The sequence below is a fragment of the Lactuca saligna genome, chromosome 5 (assembly GCF_052625555.1).
Source record: "Lactuca saligna cultivar CGN05327 chromosome 5, ASM5262555v1, whole genome shotgun sequence".
NCBI lineage: Eukaryota > Viridiplantae > Streptophyta > Magnoliopsida > Asterales > Asteraceae > Lactuca > Lactuca saligna.
Genome location: NC_136421.1, coordinates 57,217,711 through 57,225,042, shown reverse-complemented (window position 1 = coordinate 57,225,042; position 7,332 = coordinate 57,217,711). Strand labels below are relative to the sequence as shown.

The 7,332-nt window shown below is 39.5% G+C and overlaps 1 non-coding gene across 1 annotated transcript; it reads left to right on the top strand.

The window, feature by feature from the left end:
- Window positions 1-3,304: 3,304 nt before the first annotated feature.
- Window positions 3,305-3,411, top strand: LOC144999237 (small nucleolar RNA R71). The gene has a single exon (XR_013660755.1). It is a non-coding gene; the product is annotated as a small nucleolar RNA R71 (small nucleolar RNA).
- Window positions 3,412-7,332: the final 3,921 nt, after the last annotated feature.

Sequence of the window (7,332 nt, the reverse complement as noted above, 5' to 3'; positions counted from 1 at the left end):
AGCCGAGTGGTCAGTAAAAACAGTGGTTTTAGATAAAACCAAGTAAGGGCGAAATTTGTCAAAAGCATAAACCACAGCTAACAATTGTTTTTCAGTAGTAGTGTAATTCTCTTGGGCTGGGTTTAAGGTCTTGCTAGCATAGTAGATGGGTTGAAAGTGCTTATCAACCCTTTGACCAAGGACCGCTCCTAACGCATAGTCACTAGCATCACACATGATCTCAAAGGGTAAGTTCCAATTTGGTGCAATAATGATCGGGGCATTAGTTAATTTTTCCTTTAAAAATTCAAATGCCTCTAAACACTCTTTAGTAAAATTAAATGGTGCATCTTTAAGTAATAATTGTGTTAGAGGTTTAGTGATTTTGGAAAAATCCTTTATAAAACGCCGGTAAAAACCTGTGTGTCCTAAAAAACTCCTAATGCCCTTCACATTAGTTGGTGGGGGTAATTTGGCAATGGTGTCAATCTTTGCCCGATCCACCTCAATTCCCTTTTTGGAGACTTTGTGTCCCAAAACTATACCCTCCTTGACCATGAAGTGACATTTTTCCCAATTTAGGACCAAGTCGGTTTTCTCACACCTAGCAAGCATTGAGTCAAGATTTGTGAGACAGACATGGAAAGAGGATCCGAAAACAGAAAAGTCATCCATAAAGACTTCCATGAATTTTTCCACCATATCGTGGAATATGGCGGTCATACACCTTTGAAATGTCGCAGGTGCATTGCATAGCCCAGAAGGCATGCGTCTATAGGCGAAAGTCCCACTTGGGCATGTGAATGTGGTCTTTTCTTGGTCCATTGGGTCTATGGATATTTGAAAATACCCTGAAAACCCATCTAGAAAGCAATAATAGCTATGGCCCGATAGTCTCTCTAACATTTGATCTATAAAAGGTAGGGGGAAATGGTCTTTACGAGTGGCATCGTTTAGCTTTCAATAATCGATGCACACTCGCCAACCGGTTACCGTTCGCGTCGGAATTAACTCATTCTTTTCGTTGGTTATGACCATCATTCCTCCTTTCTTGGGCACCACTTGGACCGGACTCACCCATGGACTATCGGAAATGGAGTAGATGATTCCTGCATCTAAGAGTTTGACCACCTCCTTCTTGACTACTTCTTGCATGTACGGGTTCAATCTTCTTTGGTGTTGCACCACCGCCCTTGATCCTTCTTCTAGATTGATTTTGTGAGAGCAATACGATGGGCTTATTCCCTTGATGTCGGAGATGTTCCATGCGATGGCTCGTTTCCATTTCTTCAACACGTGTACAAGTTCCTCCTTTTCCGTCTTGGATAGATCCGAGGCTATGATTACTAGCTTTTGATTTCCTTCTTCTAGAAAGGCATACTCCAGATGGTCAGGTAACATTTTAAGCTCTGTTTGGTGGTTCTTAGTGATGGACTCGCCGAGTGCAGGTGTGGTACTCGGCGAGTTTGCAGCTGCATTCGCGACTTCTGTCTTCTCTTCAGATGTACTCGGCGAGTAGATCGGCCCTACTCGGCGAGTAGGGCTGTTAGATTGCTTCATTATTTCTTCATACTCCGCTTCTTCCAACAGTCTTTCAATTTCTAATAAATCTTTTTCTGGATCAAATGCTTCATCTAAAGCTGCAAACTTGCTGGAATTTTCAGGTATGTCTTCTTCCAATAGTTCGTCGAGCATGTCGATTGAGAACGTCGTGTCATCACTGCTCCTAGGGTATTTCATAGCTTGGTCTACCCCGAATGTTACTGAATCGTCCCCGACCCGCAAGGTGAGCTTAGAATCTCTCATGTCTACGATAGTGCTAGCTGTGTTGAGGAAAGGCCTTCCAAGGATAATTGGTACTTGCGGATCCGCCTCCATGTCTAGAATGATGAAATCAGCCGGAAAGACAAATTTGTCCACTTTCACTAGCAAATCTTCACATATGCCTCTTGGGAAGGTGACTGTCTTGTTTGCCAAATGAATTGCCATGCGAATTGGCCTTGGCTCCGGGAGGTCTAGCTTCTTAAAGAATGAGTATGGCATAAGATTCACACTTGCTCCAGAATCAGCTAAGGCATGAATTGCAGCCAAGTTGCCAAATTGGCAAGGTAAAGTTAAGCTCCCCGGATCACCCTTCTTCTTTGGTAGCTTGTTTAGCATTGCGGCGGAGCAGTTCTCATTAAGCACTACCTTCTGCACTTCCTCCATCTTTCTTCTATTGGTGAGGAGTTCCTTAAGGAACTTTGCATACTTGGGCATTTGCATGACGGCTTCAATGAAAGGAATGTTGATTTGAAGAGTTTTAATGTGGTCTAGAAACTTCTGATATTCCTCTTCCTGCTTCTCTTTCTTGGCTCGGGCTGGGTATGGCATTGGAGGCTGGTAAGGCTTTACAGGAGACTGTTCACTCGTTTTTGATGGGGTACTCGCCGAGTCCATCGGCCCTACTCGGCGAGTAGGACTCTCAGATTGTGATTCTTGGTTTTCTGCTTGTTCTTCCGCTTCTTCCTTCTGTGAGTCCCTGGTTGCTTCAGTTCGAATGGGGGCCAGGGGAGTGACGATCTTCCCACTTCTTGTTGTGACAATCTTTATTTGCGCGCCTCGTGGGTTGTTTTCGGTTTTGCTAGGAAGTTCACCTGATGACCTTTGGTTAAGTTGTTGAGCAAGTTGCCCAAGCTGCGTTTCTATATTGTGGATGGATGCTTGCTGGTTCATGAGCATGGTTCTTGTTTCTTGGATAGCAGCATCATGGTCACTATGCCTTTTTTCGGAAGCAGCCACAAATTTAGTAAGCATATCTTCCAAGCTTGGCTTCCTTTCTTGCACCGGCTCCTCCTTTTGATAAAATCCTCTCCCTTTTTGTCTATACTTCTCCTCCTTGGCCTTCTTGTACTCTTCGTAAGGAAGCCACTCTTTCTTTTGTTTGCGCCAGCCCTCATCATATCGGTCTCCACTCGAATAACACGCTTGCGCCTTCTTGTTGCCATTCTCATCCAAATCGCAATCTCTAGTGAGGTGAGGTCCATTGCAGTTTTCACAACCCACCCGAATAGCATGGATCGTTTGATCCATTTTTTCCATTCTCCTATCCATGGTTTTTAGCATAGCCATGACCGCGGATAAGTCTTCAGTAGCATCATAAGCGGCTCCCCTCGTGACATCATGCCTAGGGTTATGGTATTCTCTAGAGTGTTTAGAGAATTCTTCAATCAATTCTTTAATCACTGGGGGTGGCTTCTTTGTAAGTGGGCCTTGCGAGTCTAGCAACTGCCGGGCTGTGACATTTACTCCATCATAGAAGATGGAAACTTCTTGCTAGCTGTTTAGATCATGGTGTGGGCAGTTTCTTAGCAGACTTTTGTACCTCTCCCATGCTTCATATAGCGACTCTCCAGCTTGTTGTTCAAAGTTTTCAATGGCCTTCTTCAGCTTGGCTATCTTGGAAGGTGGGCAAAAGTGATCAATGAATTCTTCCTTCATCTTGGCCCAAGTGGTGACTGATTCGGGGGGAAGTGACTTGAGCCAGTCTTTAGCAGCACCCTTGAAGGTTACCGGAAGCATACGAAGTAGTTGAGTTTCACGGGTTACATTTGGAATATTGAAGTAATCAGCTACATCATTGACTTCATCCAAATGTTTGTAGGAATCTTCATGATCTTTCCCATAGAAAGGTATTTCTTTGAGTGAAGCTAGGATATGACCTTTTAGCTCGAAGGTAGCAGTCGCGGGAATTGCAGGTTGCACAAGTCTCGGGCCATTGTCGTCGCGCATCCTCTTCTTCCATTTATATTTCTAACGTTTGTTCAAGTGTGTCTCAAGTTCTTCTCTCAACAGGTATTGAAGTAAGGAATGGTATGTAAGGGGTTTTTATGTATAGGCCGTAAGTAGAGCTGATTGCAAGAGCAGAGAAGTTCAGCTACTTCACTCGACATTTTAGGTGAGTTTCCCTCCAATAGGAATGTCGGACCATTTATTTATGTTAGCATATATCGGACTTAGATCCAATGTTAGGGTTAGCTCGATGTAGGTTATATGTTTCCGGACTTTGGTTTGATGTCGGGGAAATCCCGAGGAATGTTTGTATGCTTGATATCTTTGTGATTCTTGCATGTGTTTGTTATGTGTTCCGGGCTTCGATTTGATATCGTGGCAAGTCCAAGGAATGTTTAGCTTATATGTTATGTTTATATGTTTCGGGCTTCGATCTGATGTCGGGGCAAGCCCAAGGAATGTTTATATGTTTTATTTTATGTGTATATGTTATATGCTTGTTGATATGTTATATGTATACCGGAATTCAGTCTGATGTCGGACTATGGTCCGATGCGGGGTGGGGCCCGATGTCGAACATTGGTCCGATGTCGGGCAGGGTCTGATGTAGCAGGCAAGGCCTAATGTTATGTTATTATGTGATTATGTGATTATGTGCATGGTATGTGGTGGTTTAGGGATACTCACTAAGCTTCGTGCTTACACTTTTCAGTTTTGGTTTTCAGGTACTTCCAGTAGTAAAGGGAAGAGCTTGGGATGATTGTAGTGCACACACCATTTGTCTAGCCTAGGATGTTTATACACTGATATTTATGACAAATGTTTTTGATATACACGACTTATGATTCTTATATGATGTTTGATAACTATGGTTATCTTAATGATTTAAAAGGAACTTTTCGTACTGTATTTTTGGGATGTTTCACTAAGCTTGTCTCTTGGACCTTAGTGAGTGCTCAAGACTCAACCTTTTCTTTCCATGTTGATAGATCTCTTGTGTTTCCCCTTTTCCATGGTTTTGATGGATTTAAATGATGGGATCTTATAACGTTTGCAACTTTATGAATCTCCAGGTCAAAATGAGCAAGTAGCGTCTTGGATCTGGATTATAATCAAGTTTTGATGTCATGCATGGGATTTTAGTCATTAAACCTAATTTTTCCCATAAAATGGAAAAGGGGATGTTTTAGACATGTAAGTCCATAAAGCTACGATTTTTAAGGTCACTTTAGAGTGTGAAACCATTCTGGAAACTTTAGAGGTGCAACTCTAAAGATTTGGTATTCAATGAGAATCTTGATGCATTAAGTCACCATTAGTGATTGGGTTTGGGAGTTTGGATTATGGATGGGTTTGAGGGTTATAGTTAAAAACTTTAACTATCAAGACCATAGGAAGGACCAGATCTAGGCCTTCGAGCTTTTGTAGTTGAAGTAAAAATGACATCATGGTTTAAGTTGTCCAGACGCGTCATCATGACATGGTTGAGGCGGGATAGCGTGGTGACTTAGTGAAGACCCGCCTATTTTGTCAGTGTGCGACCATATCATGGACAAGGAGGCCACGACATTGCGAGTAGCTGGGTTGACTTTTGGCTTTTCAATTTGACTTGAATTTTGACCAAAATTTAACCTACGGGTATTTTGGATCTTTTGATCTGTATTATGAGTTTTGGACACTTTATTTATAAAGGTAACCAGTAGAGTCGATTTTGGAGCAACGTGTTATTTTAGTTTCTCTTTTGTCTATGAGGCGAGTCTCCTCACTATATCCATGGGTTAAAGGTCCTAATGCCGACCCATTATTCGGTTATTTACAATAGTAGATGTTATGTGATATATTGCCACACCCCCAAACCGAGAACGGCAGAAACGTTTGGGGGTGGATTACTTCTTGTATAATATCATAACAATTGAATAAGAGTGATCAAATCCATACAACCATCATATTCAAAATTTATATATTTACATTACATTCGAATCGCTATTTGTTTGATTCAAAATATAAATGACAAAACTTTAAGACATGATGCTGCTATGGCCCATCTTCAAAACCCTTTTTGGTACCTATTTACTCATTTCCTGAGAATACAAGTAGTTTTGAAAGAGTGTCAACAATTAAGTTGGAGAGTTCATAAGAGGTTTGTATGAGAAAAATCTACCATTTTTTCTTGAAAGATGAAAGAGTGTGCTTCCAGAAAGTTCAATATTTACTTTTAAAATGAGTTGTAGTCTTAGAAACCACAAGACTGATATGTATAATTATTCTTATACTTAAAATAGTAATATATATAAAACCATTTAAATTTATGTTTCCAAAAATGCAAGTTGTACTATACTGGAAAATATAAGTGAATCTAATGTTTTCTTTTAAATGTACCGTATGTCTTAATCTCTAAGAACAAAAATGTAAGTTGTATCGTATTGGAAAATAGTGTAATGTAGTTTTATCTGAATAAAATAGTGTAATGTAGTTTTACCATTTAATAAAACTAATTGAATGTATGATAGCCTCGTAAACCAAATGTATTGTTAATACCCCATGTGAATTATTATAACCATGCTAGCGACTAGTTGGCATGCTACACTCTCTTACCGAGAATGTGGTTATAATTCATGAACTATAGTATGTACTCTAGTAGGTACGGTGAAGGTATGTCTCACAAAATTATATTAACTGGTTTAAGTCTAGTGCAATGAAAAGCTTTTTTCTTGTAAATGTAAGTATTACCCTTCCATAGTGGTTACATAATGTAAAAATAATTATACTTTTAAATAATTATTTCTTTGTCTCGAAAGAGTAAAATAGTGTGAATGCCCCATGAACTATACCTATTATACTTTGTATAAAAAAATGTTTCGTTGAAATGAAGAATCTCTTGTATGTACCCTTATCATTTTATCATTTTTACCTTCATATTTTAGTGTTGGGTTTTGAGCATTCTAACACTCCTATGGTCTACATGCAACCCTAGAAACCTTGGATCTATGTTTTCTCTAAAATACATGCAAATTTGTTTTCCAATATTAACAACCTAACTAGCATGTTATGGGGTACTTGTAATACAAAACTTTAAGTAGAATAACATACCTTTCTTTTGTAGTTGATTGCTTGGAGTTTTTAGCCTAACATCAATAGTGTGGATGCCTCAAGTGGTGTCACAAATCACCCAAAACAATTTCGAAATTCTTGAGAGAATATGATGCTCACTAAAATCCGCTTACTCTTGTTTATCACATATACTATTGCCAATTCTAGAACCAAGGACCTCTTTATATAGTATGAAGGATTAGGGTTAAACCCTAATGCCCATGACTCTTCATTTACCTAGTATCCATGGGTTAAAAGCTCCATGGACTATTTATGGACTTCCATATACTCTTAGCTCATCCTAAGTAAATCTTAGCCCAATCCATATATAGTTAAGAGTCCATATTTAACTAGCCTCTTTTGATCACTAAATTAATTCCAAAATCAATTCTTGATCAACGCTAATTAAATAATATGATTTCATATTAATATATTATAACTTATAATATATTAATAGATCATAAACATCTTATTCTCAAAAGTATATCCATA